Source organism: Pseudophryne corroboree, chromosome 4 (assembly GCF_028390025.1).
Source record: "Pseudophryne corroboree isolate aPseCor3 chromosome 4, aPseCor3.hap2, whole genome shotgun sequence".
NCBI classification, from domain to species: Eukaryota; Metazoa; Chordata; class Amphibia; order Anura; family Myobatrachidae; genus Pseudophryne; species Pseudophryne corroboree.
Genome location: NC_086447.1, coordinates 383,357,655 through 383,379,484, shown reverse-complemented (window position 1 = coordinate 383,379,484; position 21,830 = coordinate 383,357,655). Strand labels below are relative to the sequence as shown.

Sequence of the window (21,830 nt, the reverse complement as noted above, 5' to 3'; positions counted from 1 at the left end):
CTGTGCGATATCACTAGCGATATTGCACAGTGACGTCATGCCACTGCATGCATGGCCGAGAACGAGGGTCGTTAATGACCTGTGGGGCCACTCATCGTTTGTTGTTAGCTGCGTAAACTATATCACTCAGGAGGGGGGAAATGAGCGATATAGTTTACTATATCACTAAGTGTGTAGGCACCTTAAAACTGACCCTTTTAATGATTGAAAATTTGGGAAATGATTGGGAATATATTTTTAACTATTTGCAGAAAAGGCCTGCTATATATATGTGTATAGCTGCATGAAATTTTTTTTTCCATGTAGAACAAGTTGCAGGTACTGACATCAACGCTAATCTGTTTAGTCTCTGATATTTCTGGAATCCTGTGAATGAGTACTTTAGTTACTGCCGTGTACATGAAAAGTGCATAGGTGGCATAGCAGAGCAAGACATACAGTGCATAATGCAAGGGCTATGATCAGCATGCTCATATACAAGTCTTTAGAAAAACAATGCTTAACATGGCATGCTAGAATTCAGGGCTGCCTAGTATATAGGGGGGAATTCAGACCTGATCGCTCGCTAGCATTTTGCAGCGCTGCAATCAGGTCAGAACTGCGCATACGTATGCAACACAATGCACAGATGCGTCGCACGGGTACAAAGCGGATTGTTGCTGTGCAATGGATTTTATGAAGTCTCAATTCACACAGCCGATCGCAAGGAGATTGACAGGAAGAGGGCATTTGTGGGTGGCAACTGACCGTTTTCAGGGAGTGCTTGGAAAAATGCAGGTGTGTCCAAGCGTTTGCAGGGTGAGTGTCTGACGTCAATTCTGGCCCCAGACAGGGTGAAGTGATCACAGCGGCTGAGTAAGTTCTGGGCAACTCGTAAACTGCACAAAGTTTTTTTTACCACCCGGAGCACATGCAATCGCACACTTGCATAGCTAAAATACACTCCCTGGAGAGTGGTGACTATGCGAACGCTGGACTGCAAAAAAAAACACTAGCGAGCGATCAGGTCTGAATTACCCCCATAATGTATTTAGAAAAGAGGACCCTGAAAAGGAACTTTGAAATAAGCTTACTTTATGGAAAGCACACTTTGGCCCAGGACAGGTCCAGGAACCCAGAGGACTGCCAGGACTACAGTACTGGCCCAGACAGAGCAGGGGGCCCACCCCTGGCTCCTACCCCCAGCCACAGAGAGAAAGAGAGAGATATACAGCAGCAGCTGCTGTCTGAAAAACAGGATTTCTTCCAGTTATATCAGAAGCAGCCGCTGATTGTACCCTTCCACCTATCCCACAATGGCCCTGTAAACCTGATCCTGCATCCAGGTAGTGTTGGCCAGGCACTCATTGCGATATACTGTCAGTGTTGGACTGGGTCACGAAGGGATCACCGGGGGAGTGCAGTGATAGGGGCCCATACTTAGGGGTGTGGCCAGCCTATAAAGGGTTTGTGGCCAGCCTCCACTGAGAATTGAAATACACAGTTGTCTTGTGCAGTGTAATGCAACATATCTACCATGTATAATACAAATGCACAGTCTGGTCTGATCCCTAGAGGAAAAAGTGGGCCCTCAGGCAGTGAGGCCCACCAGTGGTTTCCCCTGTACCCCTGCGGGCCAGTCCAACCCTGTATACTGTACAGTACAGGGTGTGAAGGATGCACTCGACCCGACTGTCTACAGTTTACCTCCTTCAGGTGTACTCACTCACTGCACTGCTTTCTAGTAGAAACACTGTGACAGTGAGATGTGTATGTGGATGAGAGGAGTACATGAGTGAGGTCTCATCCATATGCGTCTGACACTCACTGTAACTAAAGCTAGGTACAGACTATACAATTATCTGGCAGATTATCCGCCAGATTTTGCTGGTTGGAATGAAAATCTGGTAATGGATGAAAGCAAATGACAATCGACCCTTTGTTCCCAAACACTGCAAAATGGGCAAAATCAGTTGTTCATCCAAGCTGGTTAAATTTGTGCTTAACCAGTTTGTATGAACATCAGATTTTGTTAGTTTTCCAGTGTTTGGGAGCAAATGGTGTATTGTCATTTGCTTTCATCCATTACCAGATTTTCATTCCAACCAGCCAGATCTGGCAGATTATCTGACAGATAATTGTATAGTGTGTACCTAACTTTAGAAAGCCCTACAGTGAGTAACTGCAGTGCAGGGAGGAGTGCTGCCAGCCAGAGCCCGGAACTATCTCCAGACCAGGAGCTAAGACTTTGTTCACCAGAAGAAAAAAAGAGGAAGCTGGGGAAAAAAAGGAAAAGTAATAGAACAGATTAAGGAGGGGGAGGTAGAGCAAAGCATTCATTTAAAAAAATGAATTTATATATATATATATATATATATATATATTCTGACTCCCCAGTCACCCACTGCTTCTCATCTGAGGTGGCTCCATCGCAGGAAGCGTGCACTCCCGGCGTGACTAGCCGATCGTCCACCTAGTCACACTGTAAGTGCACAGAGAGTGCCCGGACAGAGATGCCTGTAGTCGCTAGGCACACCTGGGTAGGCGTGCCCAGGCACAGATGGAGCCACTACTAGCGTGGCTCCATCTCTTTCTCTCTCTCTCTCTCTCTATATATATATATATATATATATACCAATAGCAGAAATCAGAGGCGGCACTCAGAGGTTTTGAAGTCAGTGAAAAACTATATTCGTGAGTTTTTCACTGACTTCAAAGCCTCTGAGTGCCGCCTCTGATTTCTGCTATTGGTACATGTCAGGGACAGGTTCCCTGGGGAGGGCACTGGAGCGAGGTACACCCTGAGGGGGAGGACTGGAGTGCCGGAGCTTATCTTCTATATATATATATATATATATATACATACACTGTGTCTATGTATATATTTATAAGTTTAATTGCTCAACCCCCAATCCCCCTGGTTACTGAACCTATTTTACCACAAATATAGCACTGCAATAACTCATCTCCCTGGCAATCTCTGGCCTGCCTGTATCCCATCAGCCTAGCTGAAAAAGAAGTTATCACTGCTTGATACATTTGCCCTCTTGTGTGTTAGTGCAGTGGTTCTCAAACTCGGTCCTCAGGACCCCACACAGTGCATGTTTTGCAGGTAACCCAGCAAGTGCACAGGTGTATTCATTATTCACTGACACATTTTAAAAGGTCCACAGGTGAAGCAAATTATTTCACTTGTGATTCTGTGAGACCTGCAAAACATGCACTGTGTGGGGTCCTGAGGACCGAGTTTGAGAACCTGTGTGTTAGTGTATTCCACAGTGTAAACAAAAATATACAGAAATCTCACTTTAAAGAAATATACTGTAGATTAGTGCAACTAATGCAATTATGAACTGAATAGCCCAGTGTTTGAAGGGAGCTGGAGTGGAGGTGCTGGTGAAGGGTGGGATGGGGGTGGAGAAAAAGGATCAAAATACTCGGTGGTGGCAACAACCTTCAATTTTAAGCACTCACAGCAGTTCTCTTATTCACATTTAAGCGTGAACATTGCATAGGTATTACAGAAGTATTTGCTGCAGGTGACACTGAGGGGATCCAGCAGCCACTCTGTTACAAACTGAGTCTGCTTCCCATAGCGGCACCTGACGTCTCCAGCAGCCAGTGCTACACTGAGGAATCCCGCCGCCATCCATCCACGGCCGTTCCCAGTTGCTACAGCCACCTCACAGTGAACTGCTGCTACATAGCCGGGACTCTCTTGTTTAGTGGAATCGGAGCACCGAGGACACCATTAATTAGGGTAAGAGTTAGGGCTAGAAGCACTTTCACCTGCTTAAGAAGACCGTCATCCCTTTTAAACAATATCTAAAAAGAGCTTTAAACATTGTCTCTTTTATTTATTTTTCTGTGATTTAAATGTTTTTCTTTTCACCACTTGTTTACATATAATCCATCTAGGAGTGGCACTGCAGTGTCAGGCAGGATGGCACTTAAAAAAACTAGGCCCCAAACAGCACATGATGCAAAGAAGAAAAAGAGGTGCACCAAAGTTGCTGTATGACAAAGCTAAGTGACAAAAGTGTGCGGCAGAAACACCTGGCCCATCTAGGAGTGACACTGCAGTGTCAGATAGGATGGCAGATATAAAAAAAAGTCCCCAAACAGCACATCATGCAAAAATATAAAAGAGGTACAATGAGGTAGTTGTATGACTAAGCTAAGCGACACAAACAATTGGCCCATCTAGGAGTGACACTGCAGTGTCAGACAGGATGGCACTTAAAAAAAAATAGTACCCAAACAGCACATCATGCCAAGAAGTAAAAGAGGACAATGATGTAGCTGTATGACTAAGCTAAGCGACACAAATGTGTGGCAGAAACACCTGGCCCATCTAGGGTTGGCACTGCAGTCCCACTGCACTAATGGTGGATACCGGATGCACGATTAACACCAGCATAGTTGTTATGGCCTCAGTAATCCGCTTTGCAACAGGGTATATATATATATATATATATATATATACGGCACTATCACTGGAATTATATGGCAAGATCACTGGATTTATACGGCAGGATCACTGGAATCATACGGCAGAATCACTGGAATTATATGACGGGATCACTGGAATTATATGGCAGGATCACTGGATTTATACACCACTACCACTGGAATTATACGGCGGGATCACTGGAATTATACGGCAGTACCACTGGACTTATATGGCAGTACCACTGGACATATACGGCAGTATCACTGTACTGGATTTATACGCCAGTACCACTGGAATTATATGGCAGGATCACTGGAATTATATGACAGTACCACTTTACTTTACGGCAGTACCACTGGACATATACGGCAGAATCAATGGACTGGATTTATATGCCAGTACCACTGGAATTATATACAGAGGATCACTGGAATTATACGGCAGTACCACTGGAAGTATACGGCAGGATCACTGGATTTATACGGCAGTACCACTGGACATATATGGCAGTATCACTGGACTGGATTTATACACCAGTACCCCTGGGATTATACAGCAGGATCACTGGATTTATATGCCAGTACCACTGAAATAATATGGCAGGATCACTGGACTTATGCGCCAGTACCACTGGAATTATACGGCAGGATCACTGGAATTATACGGCAGTACCACTGGAATTATACGGCAGTACCACTGGATTTATACAGCAGTACCACTGGACATATATGGCAGTATCACTGGACTGGAGTTATACTCCAGTACCACTGGAATTATACAGCAGGATCACTGGTAGTATACGGCAGGATCACTGGATTTATACAGCAGTACCACTGGGCCTATACGGCAGTATCACTGGACTGGATTTATAAGACAATATTACTGAAATTATACAGCAGGATCACTGGAATTATACGGCAGGATCACTGGATTAATACAGCAGTATTAATGGACATATACGGCAGTATCACTGGAACTGCACATATACGGCAGTACCACTTGACATATACAGCAGCATAGGGACACCAGAACTGGACTGATGCAGGACAACACAGCACCACTTCAATGGACTGGATTTATACAGCAGCACTGGACATATGGCAGGAGAGGACACCACCACTGTGACTAGACTGATGCAGCACAATACACCACCATTGAACTGATGCAGCACAACACAGCACAACTGGACTGGACTTATACAGCAGCACTGGACATATGGCAGCAGAGGACACCACCACTGTGACTGGACTGATGCAGCACAACACACCACCACTGGACTGATGCAGCACAACACACCACCACTGGACTGGACTTATACAGCAGCACTGGACATATGGCTACAGAGGACACAACCACTGTGACTGGACTGATGCAGCACAAGACACTAACACCGAACTGATGCAGGACACTGAGGACGGTGTCACGTCCTCTCTCTACACCATGGGTCTTCATCCTGTGGCCCTCCAGCTGCTGTGAAACTACACATCCCAGCATGCCCTGCCACAGTTTTGCTATTAAGGTATGCTAAAACTGAGGCAGGGCATGCTGGGATGTGTAGTTCCACAGCAGCTGGAGGGTCGCAGGTTGAAGACCCATGCTCTACACTCTCCAATGCTGGAGTGAAAATGTCGGCGACATGCGGCTCCTTTTATGGAATCCAAACCTCGCGAGAATCTGATAGCGGGATGATGACATTTTGCCTCGTTCTGGTTTCCGAGTCAGGCAGGAAAACCCAAGTATGACTCGGATCCTGGCTCGGGTGGTGAAGTTCGGGGGGGTTCGGTTCTCTGAGAATCGAACCCGCTCATCTCTAGGTGATATGTGCCATCCTTCTGGCAAAGAAGTAGTGCGACTTTAAATGTAATAGCATAAGGCTATTTCAGTGGTCTTGTGCTCATTGCTAAGTGCCTTTAGTGTCTGGCAGGACTGTGTGTAACAGCTGTTGTATGCACTCCATCCACATTCAAATGTCAAAATTTCCTGGTTTCTACACATTGGCCCTCATTCCGAGTTGATCGGTCGCAAGGCGAATTTAGCAGAGTTACACACGCTAAGCCGCCGCCTACTGGGAGTGAATCTTAGCTTCTTAAAATTGCGACCGATGTATTCGCAATATTGCGATTACTAACTACTTAGCAGTTTCAGAGTAGCTCCAGACTTACTCTGCCTGTGCGATCATTTCAGTGCTTGTCGTTCCTGGTTGACGTCACAAACACACCCAGCGTTCGCCCAGGCACTCCCACCGTTTCTCCGGCCACTCCTGCGTTTTTTCCGGAAACGGTAGCGTTTTCAGCCACACGCCCCTGAAACGCCGTGTTTCCGCCCAGTAACACCCATTTCCTGTCAATCACATTACGTTCGCCGGAGCGAAGAAAAAGCCGTGAGTAAAAATACTTTCTTCATAGTAAAGTTACTTGGCGCAGTCGCAGTGCGAACTTTGCGCATGCGTACTAAGCGGATTTTCACTGCGATGCGATGAAAAATACCGAGCGAACAACTCGGAATGAGGGCCATTTTTCCTCATTTTCATGGTAAATGTCCCTGTAATTTCCCTGTGAAATGTGTACTTCTGTGGTAAGTGCATACAGGAAAACAAATTCCCCCCAAATTAATTAATTTTACTGGATTTTAAAGAACTTCATGTATCAAATTTTACAACTGATTATGTGTGAATTACAGTAATACATCTGCTTTGATTCTCTCCTGCTAGACCAGTGTGTGCTGCTGTACCTTTGCTATTGGTTTGTCTGATGTTGGTATATGTGCTGTATTGGTTGTGGCGTGACAATGCTTATTATGTGACTGAAGTTACAAGGTGTATTTATGCCATGCATAGCTTGTTCCAAAAAATGTTGTTAGTCTTCTTGTTTCTGTATGTTATTTTGATGTACTGTAGAGGAGGAATGCGTTTATGTGACCGGTGGTCAGGAGACTGCCGGTCACAATACCGAAGCTGGGATCCTGGCATTGGAAAATCCCGCCGGTCGGCATGCTGACCAGCAGGGACTATTCCCACTCATGGGTGTCCACGACACCCATAGAGTGGAAATAGAACCTGTGGCGATCACAGCGAGCCACCGAGCCCACTGCGTGGCAAGCGCAGCTCACCCCCCCCCCTCCCTGTTGGCCATCCAACAGCTGGGATCACGCCATCGGTATTGTGACCGGCAGCCTCCTCCACACATACTCAACCCCACATGTGGTCTTGAAAAAACAGATAGGGGGCCAAATGTAATAGAGTGAGTTTCAGAAAGTGAGAGATTTGGTAAGGTTTTTCAGTTTTTTTTTAAGTGGCAATCATTTACACCAGGTTTATCTTGTTGTGTAAATGATTGCCACTTAAAAAAAACCTGCAAAACCTTACCAAATCTCTCACTTTTTGAAACTCTCACTCTATTACATTTTGCCCAGGATGTCTAGTTTTATAGTATATCTGTGGGCAATCTACAGTACATACTGTATGACTATTGTAATAATGATACAGTAAATTGCATGTGAAAGAGTATCCTGATCATCTGAGATGATCTCCGGTTTTGTGAATGAAACTTAAACATGTATGCCTTGTTACTGTTAGCTTTACTATTTGTAACCTGCAGATTTCACAATACAGTACTATCCATGTTCCTATCCTATGGTGTTAAATATATCTTTCCTACTTTTCCTATTCATACCTATCTATCTATCTATCTATCTATCTATCTATCTATCTATCTATCTATCTATCTATCTGTGACTTTGTGACTCGCTTGCTAAAGCTGGGCAGAGTCACAAGACTGGGCGGAGTCAATTCCCAGATGTGGCCCAATATATAGGAGTATATATAGGAGAATCGGATAATATATAGCAGAATAGGATAATACATAGGAGAATAGGATATATATATATATATATATATACTGCTCCAAAGTCAGCCGGCACTCCGTGCTTACCAACAGCTGGTCCCGGTGCCAAGTGCAATAGCCTACGCTCTTCCTAAAACGGCATGGCACTCACAGGGACTCGTCTCAAGCCAGCCATTGGACTCATGGTGGAAGACAGCCCTGTGATTGGCCATCCGTGCTGCTAGCAGCGCAATTATTGGCTCCCGCTGGGTCCCCGCTCTCTTAGGCAGATGCTGCCGGTCACTGCACTGAGAGGCGACAGAGACTCCGGTAAGGTGCCCGTGCGCACCGTCCCCTGACACTGAGCCTCCCCTGGTCCACAGACTCCCCACCTGGACCCCGCTATTTAAAGGAAGATGAGGATGGTCTGTACCACACAGACTACACTGCTCCTATCCCCGGCATGATCCTGAGTGGGATGAGTAACATCCTCTCGCTGCTCTACGTGGCCTGGGGCACCAACTACAGGCACGTCAGCGCACTGACTGCCAGCATCCACCTGCGTCCGCCTGATAGAGCGGGGACCCAGCGGGAGCCAATCACTGTGCTGCTAGCAGCACGGCCAGCCAATCACAGGACTGTCTTCCACCATGAGTCCAATGGCTGGTGGCGTGGCGCGGAACTACTACTAAGCCTTACCCTGCTGCCGCTGCTGCTCTCTCCACACATTCCTGCACTCACTATGTACTGTTTATATATATATATATATATATATATATATATCCTATTCTCCTACTTATTATCCTGTTATCCTATGTATTCTCCTATATACTCCACCCAGCATTAGCAAATGAGTCACAAAGTCACAGATCTGGGCTAATATCTAGGAGATACCTGCGTCCATCTTACCCACAGCACCCCCGCACCCACTGCTACACCACCTGCAGCACCTCCGGACCCCGTCCCCATCTACCGCACCCCCGCACCTGCCCCTCCCCCACCCATGGAACCCCTACCCCACCCGCCATGCCATCCAGACCCCCAACACCACCCGCGGCACACTCGACCCTTCCCCACCCACACCACCTCTGGAACCCCTCCCACATCCACAGCAGCCCTGCACCTGCCCCACCCCCAGCACCTCCATCGTTCCCCCACCTGCAGTGCCTCCAGACCCTGTCCCCCATCTTCTGCATTCCCGCACCTTCCCCCCACCCACAGAACCCCTGCCCCTTACCCAACCGCCGCACAACCGGACCCCCAACACCACCAGCGGCACACCTGCCACTTCCACACCACCAACGCCTCTGGAACCTCTCCCACATCCGCAATAGCCCAGCACCTGCCCTACCCCCAGCACCTCCACCACTCCCCCACCTCCAGCACCTCCGGACCCCCTCCCCCATCCACTGCCCACAGTCCCCCACCCGTCCCCCACCCACAGCACCTCCCGACTCCCTCTCCTATCCACCCCCCCCCCGCATCTGCTCCCCCTCCACCCGCAGCATGTACACACCCCCTCCCCTATACGTGGTCACCCCCACACCCACTACATTCTGTAAAGCCTGCACTGCAGGTGCTGTTCACACCCTCGCAAGGGGCTATGCCCCTTTCAACATCGGACGCCCTTTCGTCATGCAATACGTAACCACTAACAACATTAGGTTTTAAAGTAATACTCCATATCATACAAATATTGCCCAGCCAAAAGACGTTCAGGGGTTACGGGGGTGTAGTCCCTTCCGACGGTGTGAAGATCGCCTAGTTACACTATAATACCTATTGAGCACTGTGTCACCTCTAAATTTTATTAATTGATATCTTCTAATGGATTACTTTTTTATTCTGTTTCATGTATCTTTTTGTTGAAACTCCAAAACAAATATTTAAGAAAACAAGAAAAAAATAAAATGTTTTCCTGTTCAATCATTTTTATAAGATTTTATTTCATAAAAGAAAATGTTTTATTATGCTACTGTAGTTTGCTTGTTTTTCCACATCTATTATCAAGTACAAATCTGAAACCATATAATAATGAACTGGTCCACATTAATTGATCAATAGTTTCTCTCTCTCACATACCCTCAAGTAATCATACAATAATTAATCACATTAATTGTCCAATATTATTTTTTTTTAGTCACTAGAAATTAACATCATACTATTGGGAGGTATTTTTTGTGTCTGCTGTATCTTTGCTTCTCTATCCCTTTTCTCACATACTCCATGTGAGTTTAGTTTAATCACTTATCATTGATTAAACAAATCTCATCAATAGTGTTCAAATTGTTACTTTGATTATTATTATTATTATTATTATTATTATTATTTAGCAAAGAATTGCTTTCCCTGCAGTTGTTTATGCTCTGTGAACACTCCCATATGTTCGCTTAATCACTACTGAAGACAAAATGACGGCTTTTAACAAAGTAGTATCGCATATAAACTGGCAAAACCCAACTTTTTAACTCTGGTAATTTAATTTTTTTTGCTGGTGACTGTGTCAAATAATAATAAAAGATCTGAAAATGGGTTATTTAGAGTATTATTATAAGATATAGGTTAATAGGACCTAGTCATGTTGATGATACTCAATATGTGGACAGTCAATATGCCAACAGAAGAATGCTGTTGTTAGTTAAAGCATTTTAACCATGTTGGCATTATATGCTTAACAGGTATGTTTAAAGTTGTAATGCTGACACAGTTAATATGCTTTAAGTAATGCTACAACTATGTCAGTGTTATGCCATTGGTAATCTTCTGTCGGCATATTGCCTGTTGACATTTTGAATGTTTTAAAAATGTATGTACAATATTTTATATTAAACTTTCATTTGTAATTATGTAAGCAGAGTTTGGTATTGTTTGATATGACTAGGAGTTTAATTTCAAGTAATACAATAAGCACAAAGCTTTTATTATAGACCCCATATTTTAGCTTAGTTTCTCATTTAAACACTTAATGAAAAACTTATTTTTGTATAGCACTTTAAAATTCAGAAGAATGAATCATAATTGTTCCCTTTAATTGTTTGTATATTTTTAGCATTTTCTAATGTGAGAATATTATTTGGTCCATGCAAAATATTATGTAAACACAGCCAGGGGTGTGCGAGCAGCAACACCACCTAAAGAGCAAGGCCAAGGGGGTGCACCATCACTGACCCAGCTGCACCTGTATTGGTCTTGCAACCTGCCTTGTCTGCTTATAGCCTGCAGATCAGCTGACTATCCACTATGCACGTCCTTAGGACATGCCAGGAGCTTAGCTTTCTTGTACCAAACATGACTCTGGGTGACCTGTGATGCTACTGTATGTAGGTGTGTTCCTGTGGTAGCCTTCATATCCATTTTTAAAGTCTTGCTGGGAACATTTTCTGTCAAAGACCCTAGTGACAACCATATGCTGATGCCGTGTGCCTCTGGGCTGTCATACTCTAAGCTTTTAACTTACTGTTTATTGTGAGTGCAATTTGTTATGAAATATCGATTATTCAAAGGATCTCTGCATTATTTTGTCTTTCTAACCCATGTTACTGTAAAGTGCATAAGGGGAGGAATGCACTGTATGTTACAAATTTAACATGGAATAAGGAGGAGGAATATCTTTATTTGTCAGTAAATAATGAAGGAATGATCAGATTTGATTGCAACCTATTGATTTCATGCATATGGACTGTCACTCCTCTTATCTATGGTGATGATTTTGATTTATTCCCAGTGGTACTTACTAGAGATGAGCGCCGGAAATTTTTCGGGTTTTGTGTTTTGGTTTTGGGTTCGGTTCCGCGGCCGTGTTTTGGGTTCGACCGCGTTTTGGCAAAACCTCACCGAATTTTTTTTGTCGGATTCGGGTGTTTTTTTCAAAAAACCCTAAAAAACAGCTTAAATCATAGAATTTGGGGGTAATTTTGATCCCAAAGTATTATTAACCTCAAAAAACATAATTTACACTCATTTTCAGCCTATTCTGAACACATCACACCTCACAATATTATTTTTAGTCCTAAAATTTGCACCGAGGTCGCTGTGTGAGTAAGATAAGCGACCCTAGTGGCCGACACAAACACCGGGCCCATCTAGGAGTGGCACTGCAGTGTCACGCAGGATGTCCCTTCCAAAAAACCCTCCCCAAACAGCACATGACGCAAAGAAAAAAAGAGGCGCAATGAGGTAGCTGACTGTGTGAGAAAGATAAGCGACCCTAGTGGCCGACACAAACACCGGGCCCATCTAGGAGTGGCACTGCAGTGTCACGCAGGATGTCCCTTCCAAAAAACCCTCCCCAAACAGCACATGACGCAAAGAAAAAAAGAGGCGCAATGAGGTAGCTGTGTGAGAAAGATAAGCGACCCTAGTGGCCGACACAAACACCGGGCCCATCTAGGAGTGGCACTGCAGTGTCACGCAGGATGTCCCTTCCAAAAAACCCTCCCCAAACAGCACATGACGCAAAGAAAAAAAGAGGCGCAATGAGGTAGCTGTGTGAGTAAGATTAGCGACCCTAGTGGCCGACACAAACACCGGGCCCATCTAGGAGTGGCACTGCAGTGTCACGCAGGATGGCCCTTCCAAAAAACCCTCCCCAAACAGCACATGACGCAAAGAAAAAAAGAGGCGCAATGAGGTAGCTGACTGTGTGAGTAAGATTAGCGACCCTAGTGGCCGACACAAACACCGGGCACATCTAGGAGTGGCACTGCAGTGTCACGCAGGATGTCCCTTCCAAAAAACCCTCCCCAAACAGCACATGACGCAAAGAAAAAAAGAGGCGCAATGAGGTAGCTGTGTGAGTAAGATTAGCGACCCTAGTGGCCGACACAAACACCGGGCCCATCTAGGAGTGGCACTGCAGTGTCACGCAGGATGTCCCTTCCAAAAAACCCTCCCCAATCAGCACATGATGCAAAGAAAAAGAAAAGAAAAAAGAGGTGCAAGATGGAATTATCCTTGGGCCCTCCCACCCACCCTTATGTTGTATAAACAAAACAGGACATGCACACTTTAACCAACCCATCATTTCAGTGACAGGGTCTGCCACACGACTGTGACTGATATGACGGGTTGGTTTGGACCCCCCCCAAAAAAGAAGCAATTAATCTCTCCTTGCACAAACTGGCTCTACAGAGGCAAGATGTCCACCTCATCTTCACCCTCCGATATATCACCGTGTACATCCCCCTCCTCACAGATTATCAATTCGTCCCCACTGGAATCCACCATCTCAGCTCCCTGTGTACTTTGTGGAGGCAATTGCTGCTGGTCAATGTCTCCGCGGAGGAATTGATTATAATTCATTTTAATGAACATCATCTTCTCCACATTTTCTGGATGTAACCTCGTACGCCGATTGCTGACAAGGTGAGCGGCGGCACTAAACACTCTTTCGGAGTACACACTTGTGGGAGGGCAACTTAGGTAGAATAAAGCCAGTTTGTGCAAGGGCCTCCAAATTGCCTCTTTTTCCTGCCAGTATAAGTACGGACTGTGTGACGTGCCTACTTGGATGCGGTCACTCATATAATCCTCCACCATTCTATCAATGTTGAGAGAATCATATGCAGTGACAGTAGACGACATGTCCGTAATCGTTGTCAGGTCCTTCAGTCCGGACCAGATGTCAGCATCAGCAGTCGCTCCAGACTGCCCTGCATCACCGCCAGCGGGTGGGCTCGGAATTCTGAGCCTTTTCCTCGCACCCCCAGTTGCGGGAGAATGTGAAGGAGGAGATGTTGACAGGTCGCGTTCCGCTTGACTTGACAATTTTGTCACCAGCAGGTCTTTCAACCCCAGCAGACCTGTGTCTGCCGGAAAGAGAGATCCAAGGTAGGCTTTAAATCTAGGATCGAGCACGGTGGCCAAAATGTAGTGCTCTGATTTCAACAGATTGACCACCCGTGAATCCTTGTTAAGCGAATTAAGGGCTGCATCCACAAGTCCCACATGCCTAGCGGAATCGCTCCGTGTTAGCTCCTTCTTCAATGCCTCCAGCTTCTTCTGCAAAAGCCTGATGAGGGGAATGACCTGACTCAGGCTGGCAGTGTCTGAACTGACTTCACGTGTGGCAAGTTCAAAGGGCATCAGAACCTTGCACAACGTTGAAATCATTCTCCACTGCACTTGAGACAGGTGCATTCCATCTCCTATATCGTGCTCAATTGTATAGGCTTGAATGGCCTTTTGCTGCTCCTCCAACCTCTGAAGCATATAGAGGGTTGAATTCCACCTCGTTACCACTTCTTGCTTCAGATGATGGCAGGGCAGGTTCAGTAGTTTTTGGTGGTGCTCCAGTCTTCTGTACGTGGTGCCTGTACGCCGAAAGTGTCCCGCAATTTTTCTGGCCACCGACAGCATCTCTTGCACGCCCCTGTCGTTTTTTAAAAAATTCTGCACCACCAAATTCAAGGTATGTGCAAAACATGGGACGTGCTGGAATTTGCCCATATTTAATGCACACACAATATTGCTGGCGTTGTCCGATGCCACAAATCCACAGGAGAGTCCAATTGGGGTAAGCCATTCCGCGATGATCTTCCTCAGTTGCCGTAAGAGGTTTTCAGCTGTGTGCGTATTCTGGAAAGCGGTGATACAAAGCGTAGCCTGCCTAGGAAAGAGTTGGCGTTTGCGAGATGCTGCTACTGGTGCCGCCGCTGCTGTTCTTGCGGCGGGAGTCCATACATCTACCCAGTGGGCTGTCACAGTCATATAGTCCTGACCCTGCCCTGCTCCACTTGTCCACATGTCCGTGGTTAAGTGGACATTGGGTACAACTGCATTTTTTAGGACACTGGTGAGTCTTTTTCTGACGTCCGTGTACATTCTCGGTATCGCCTGCCTAGAGAAGTGGAACCTAGATGGTATTTGGTAACGGGGGCACACTGCCTCAATAAATTGTCTAGTTCCCTGTGAACTAACGGCGGATACCGGACGCACGTCTAACACCAACATAGTTGTCAAGGACTCAGTTATCCGCTTTGCAGTAGGATGACTGCTGTGATATTTCATCTTCCTCGCAAAGGACTGTTGAACAGTCAATTGCTTACTGGAAGTAGTACAAGTGGGCTTACGACTTCCCCTCTGGGATGACCATCGACTCCCAGCGGCAACAACAGCAGCGCCAGCAGCAGTAGGCGTTACACGCAAGGATGCATCGGAGGAATCCCAGGCAGGAAAGGACTCGTCAGACTTGCCAGTGACATGGCCTGCAGGACTATTGGCATTCCTGGGGAAGGAGGAAATTGACACTGAGGGAGTTGGTGGGGTGGTTTGCGTGAGCTTGGTTACAAGAGGAAGGGATTTACTGGTCAGTGGACTGCTTCCGCTGTCACCCAAAGTTTTTGAACTTGTCACTGACTTATTATGAATGCGCTGCAGGTGACGTATAAGGGAGGATGTTCCGAGGTGGTTAACGTCCTTACCCCTACTTATTACAGCTTGACAAAGGGAACACACGGCTTGACACCTGTTGTCCGCATTTCTGGTGAAATACCTCCACACCGAAGAGCTGATTTTTTTGGTATTTTCACCTGGCATGTCAACGGCCATATTCCTCCCACGGACAACAGGTGTCTCCCCGGGTGCCTGACTTAAACAAACCACCTCACCATCAGAATCCTCCTGGTCAATTTCCTCCCCAGCGCCAGCAACACCCATATCCTCCTCATCCTGGTGTACTTCAACACTGACATCTTCAATCTGACTATCAGGAACTGGACTGCGGGTGCTCCTTCCAGCACTTGCAGGGGGCGTGCAAATAGTGGAAGGCGCATGCTCTTCACGTCCAGTGTTGGGAAGGTCAGGCATCGCAAACGACACAATTGGACTCTCCTTGTGGATTTGGGATTTCAAAGAACGCACAGTTCTTTGCGGTGCTTTTGCCAGCTTGAGTCTTTTCAGTTTTCTAGCGAGAGGCTGAGTGCTTCCATCCTCATGTGAAGCTGAACCACTAGCCATGAACATAGGCCAGGGCCTCAGCCGTTCCTTGCCACTCCGTGTGGTAAATGGCATATTGGCAAGTTTACGCTTCTCCTCCGACAATTTTATTTTAGGTTTTGGAGTCCTTTTTTTTCTGATATTTGGTGTTTTGGATTTGACATGCTCTGTACTATGACATTGGGCATCGGCCTTGGCAGACGACGTTGCTGGCATTTCATCGTCTCGGCCATGACTAGTGGCAGCAGCTTCAGCACGAGGTGGAAGTGGATCTTGATCTTTCCCTAATTTTGGAACCTCAACTTTTTTGTTCTCCATATTTTATAGGCAGAACTAAAAGGCACCTCAGGTAAACAATGGAGATGGATGGATTGGATAGTTTACTAGTATACAATTATGGACGGACTGCCACGGTTAGGTGGTATAAAAAAACCACGGTTAGGTGGTATATATTATAATAATAATACAATTATGGATGGACGGACTGCCTGCCGACTGCCGACACAGAGGTAGCCACAGCCGTGAACTACCGCACTGTACACTGGTTGATAAAGAGATAGTAGTATACTCGTAACAACTAGTATGACACTATGACGACGGTATAAAGAATGGAAAAAAAACCACGGTTAGGTGGTATATATTATAATAATAATACAATTATGGATGGACGGACTGCCTGCCGACTGCCGACACAGAGGTAGCCACAGCCGTGAACTACCGCACTGTACACTGGTTGATAAAGAGATAGTAGTATACTCGTAACAACTAGTATGACACTATGACGACAGTATAAAGAATGGAAAAAAAACCACGGTTAGGTGGTATATATTATAATAATAATACAATTATGGATGGACGGACTGCCTGCCGACTGCCGACACAGAGGTAGCCACAGCCGTGAACTACCGCACTGTACACTGGTTGATAAAGAGATAGTAGTATACTCGTAACAACTAGTATGACACTATGACGACGGTATAAAGAATGGAAAAAAAACCACGGTTAGGTGGTATATATTATAATAATAATACAATTATGGATGGACGGACTGCCTGCCGACTGCCGACACAGAGGTAGCCACAGCCGTGAACTACCGCACTGTACACTGGTTGATAAAGAGATAGTAGTATACTCGTAACAACTAGTATGACACTATGACGACGGTATAAAGAATGGAAAAAAAACCACGGTTAGGTGGTATATATTATAATAATAATACAATTATGGATGGACGGACTGCCTGCCGACTGCCGACACAGAGGTAGCCACAGCCGTGAACTACCGCACTGTACACTGGTTGATAAAGAGATAGTAGTATACTCGTAACAACTAGTATGACACTATGACGACGGTATAAAGAATGGAAAAAAAACCACGGTTAGGTGGTATATATTATAATAATAATACAATTATGGATGGACGGACTGCCTGCCGACTGCCGACACAGAGGTAGCCACAGCCGTGAACTACCGCACTGTACACTGGTTGATAAAGAGATAGTAGTATACTCGTAACAACTAGTATGACACTATGACGACGGTATAAAGAATGGAAAAAAAACCACGGTTAGGTGGTATATATTATAATAATAATACAATTATGGATGGACGGACTGCCTGCCGACTGCCGACACAGAGGTAGCCACAGCCGTGAACTACCGCACTGTACACTGGTTGATAAAGAGATAGTAGTATACTCGTAACAACTAGTATGACACTATGACGACGGTATAAAGAATGGAAAAAAAACCACGGTTAGGTGGTATATATTATAATAATAATACAATTATGGATGGACGGACTGCCTGCCGACTGCCGACACAGAGGTAGCCACAGCCGTGAACTACCGCACTGTACACTGGTTGATAAAGAGATAGTAGTATACTCGTAACAACTAGTATGACACTATGACGACGGTATAAAGAATGGAAAAAAAACCACGGTTAGGTGGTATATATTATAATAATAATACAATTATGGATGGACGGACTGCCTGCCGACTGCCGACACAGAGGTAGCCACAGCCGTGAACTACCGCACTGTACACTGGTTGATAAAGAGATAGTAGTATACTCGTAACAACTAGTATGACACTATGACGACGGTATAAAGAATGGAAAAAAAACCACGGTTAGGTGGTATATATTATAATAATAATACAATTATGGATGGACGGACTGCCTGCCGACTGCCGACACAGAGGTAGCCACAGCCGTGAACTACCGCACTGTACACTGGTTGATAAAGAGATAGTAGTATACTCGTAACAACTAGTATGACACTATGACGGTATAAAGAAAGAAAAAAAAATACCACGGTTAGGTGGTATATATTGTAATACAATTATGGATGGACGGACTGCCTGCCGAGTTCCGACTGCCGACACAGAGGTAGCCACAGCCGTGAACTACCGCACTGTACTGTGTCTGCTGCTAATATAGACTGGTTGATAAAGAGATAGTATACAATACATACAACAATATACTACTATACTGGTGGTCAGGCACTGGTCACCACTAGTCACACTGGCAGTGGCACTCCTGCAGCAAAAGTGTGCACTGTTTAATTTTAAATTAATATAATATTATGTACTCCTGGGGGCTCCTGCTATAACAACCTGCAGTGCTCCCCAGTCTCCCCCACAATTATTATAAGCTTTGCCTTTTATACATTGATGTGCAGCACACTGGGCTGAGCTGAGTGCACACAGACTGAGTCACACTGTGTGACTGGCTGCTGCTGTGTATCGTTTTTTTTCAGGCAGAGAACGGATATAGCAGAGAACGGATATATATTAAAATAAATAAAAGTTAACTAACAACAACTGCACTGGTCACTGTGGTAAACTCTGTCTGACTCTGCACAATCTCTCTCTCTCTTCTAATCTAATTTATAATGGAGAGGACGCCAGCCACGTCCTCTCCCTATCAATCTCAATGCACGTGTGAAAATGGCGGCGACGCGCGGCTCCTTATATAGAATCCGAGTCTCGCGAGAATCCGACAGCGTCATGATGACGTTCGGGCGCGCTCGGGTTAACCGAGCAAGGCGGGAGGATCCGAGTCTGCTCGGACCCGTGAAAAAAACATGAAGTTCGTGCGGGTTCGGTTTCAGAGAAACCGAACCCGCTCATCTCTAGTACTTACCTGTATGGTATGGTAGTGTGTTTACTTTAAGAACACTTTTCATCTGTGCAACTATTCCTTTATCTATGACATCTTCTTATCACCATGCTTTGGCTCTGGTTTATGCCAGGATAGAATACAGTAGCAGTACATATGATAGTCGAATATGTGTCTAGTTTACACCATACAGTAGGTCTTCACAGTATCTTGACAGTGTTAATAGAAAATGCTACAGACACAATTCATACACAATATAGTACTTTAATGAAGTATAATCTTCAGATGCAGTCTGTCTGAATCTGGGCAGTGCTTTAATAAATATTAAGCTACATTTTTATGTAAAAGACAATTATATACAGATGTTAATGCAAAATAAAGTCAATTAGTTAATTGAAATAAAAGTATTTGGTATTTGCCCTTTTAAAAGCCAAATGAGACTCTATCTGCAAATGCAAATAAGTCATAATATTACTAGAGTTTTAGTGGGAGAGAATAAGATGCAGCCAATCAGAAATGGCTGATCACCATCATCATCGTCATTTTCAGTGTCTATTTTGAACCAGGGATTTAGCACTTGCAACCATGGCCCATATGAGTTTGTGTTGTGCTCTGCTTAAGCAGCATTTGTGTAAGCACACCCTTGCTGTGCTTGCCAGTGCTTACATGCCCTGTCCATCTTCCATTCTGCCTCTGTAAGCATGAATACTGTAGCTATAAGTGCAAGTGCGCTCATGTTATATCAGTATTTCTTTTGAGGAATTTTTGTACTTAATTTTTTTCTTTAGGGTATGTGGAAATCTAGAATGGCGAAGAGGAATTATGAGTGTCTGAGAAATTTGTTTAGGTTCATATACTGTAGGACAGCTCTTCCTAAAACAATTTATTAATAATATTACAGTGTCTGGAAATGCTTTGACAACAAATTCTGCAGGAAATAAGGATGATAAAAAAATGTAAAGTGTATATAGAGCCTTGTGACATTACAACTAGATTAGAGTGATTTATGGTACCCTTATATTAATGAAAGCAAATGTTTAAATGTATCCACCTGTATCACCCATTTCAGAAGTGGTTTTGAAGTTGGTTATTTCAGAAATAGAGGTTTTGTTTTCTTTTTATCTTATTATTTTAAGTAATTTGGTGTTATTTGAATATTTGTATGAATTATGTTTAATATTACAGTTGTCTAATACATGGCTAATGCTGCCCTTGCTAAATGCTATGTATAACACCTTCACATTATCATACAATATTTCCAGTAATTGAGTATTTTGAAAATGAAAGGGATTATCAAAAGCCCTGAATGCACAGGAAAATGTTTAACTGAAGCTTCAATAATCTTTATCAGCTCTGCCTTTAATGGTTTGAAAGTGGCATATTCCATACTAATTCAATTCAATAAAATTTATTGAAGTTTGAATGTGTTAATAACAGGTGCTGTAAATCCTATCTCAATAAGAAAAATGGATTCAACAGTTTAATTTAGATTCATATATATATACCTGAATCTAATTATATTTGCAAACTGTTTTAAATGAATAAATACTAAATCATATTTTTAGTTCATTGTCCACAAATTGCTTGACAATTTTGTATACAGTAGATTAATAATCCATAGTACATTTACTATAAAGTTCTTTTCATTAACTACATATGTATTTTGTAATCATTATTATGATTAGCTTTTATATTTACTCTTCTAAGCTTAAAGAAACAATGACTATAAAAAGTGTTCACCCTTTGGCATTTTTCACATGTTATTTTCTTACACATGGAATAAAAATGGATTTAATGGAGAAATGTCATCTCTGAGCTATCCTGTATCATCAAATGAATAAATAAAACTAACAATTACTCTTAATAAAGACAATAACTTATAACATTAGTATACATCCTATCACCACAGTTGGTTTGCTTACAAAAATGTTTAATATCCATGATGAAGCTTGTGTTTGAATACAAACTGCCCATCTTTGGACTCTCTCACATGTTAGTATCTATACTTTTCAGATATTTTCATTGTACACAGACAGGCTCCAAATAGTTATGTGGATTCCCAAGCTAACTGATTGCATCAAGGTATATTTTGGTGTACAGTACAGGGGCAAATGCAGGATTTGTGAAGGGGTTTTTCCAAAGAGGGGGTGGAGCCAAATATAAGGGGAAGGGCACTCTGTAGCCTGTCGCGGTGCCTTCCAACAGTAATTTAATATGCAGTACAGAAATGGTAGCAGTCATGGACTCATTGTCACTCAGAAAAGAAGCCTCACAGGTGCTCACAGGCTACTCTAACATTTTGCTTTATAATAACTATTAGAAACAAAGAGTTCATATAATATATATTTATATATATATATATACACACACACACACACACAATGCAATTTGACCGGCACTCCACTTAAACGCCGTGCTACTGGGTGCCTTCCCCTGGATCAACAAAGAGCCATACAACATGTGAGAAAGAGACGGATGGCACTCCACCGATTTGAAAATAATGTAGACAGCTACACAAGCT

At 44.1% G+C, this 21,830-nt stretch overlaps 1 protein-coding gene across 1 annotated transcript in view; it reads left to right on the top strand.

Moving 5' to 3' along the window:
• CSMD1 (CUB and Sushi multiple domains 1) overlaps positions 1-21,830 on the top strand; it is a 2,470,978-nt gene that overhangs the window by 539,152 nt on the left and 1,909,996 nt on the right.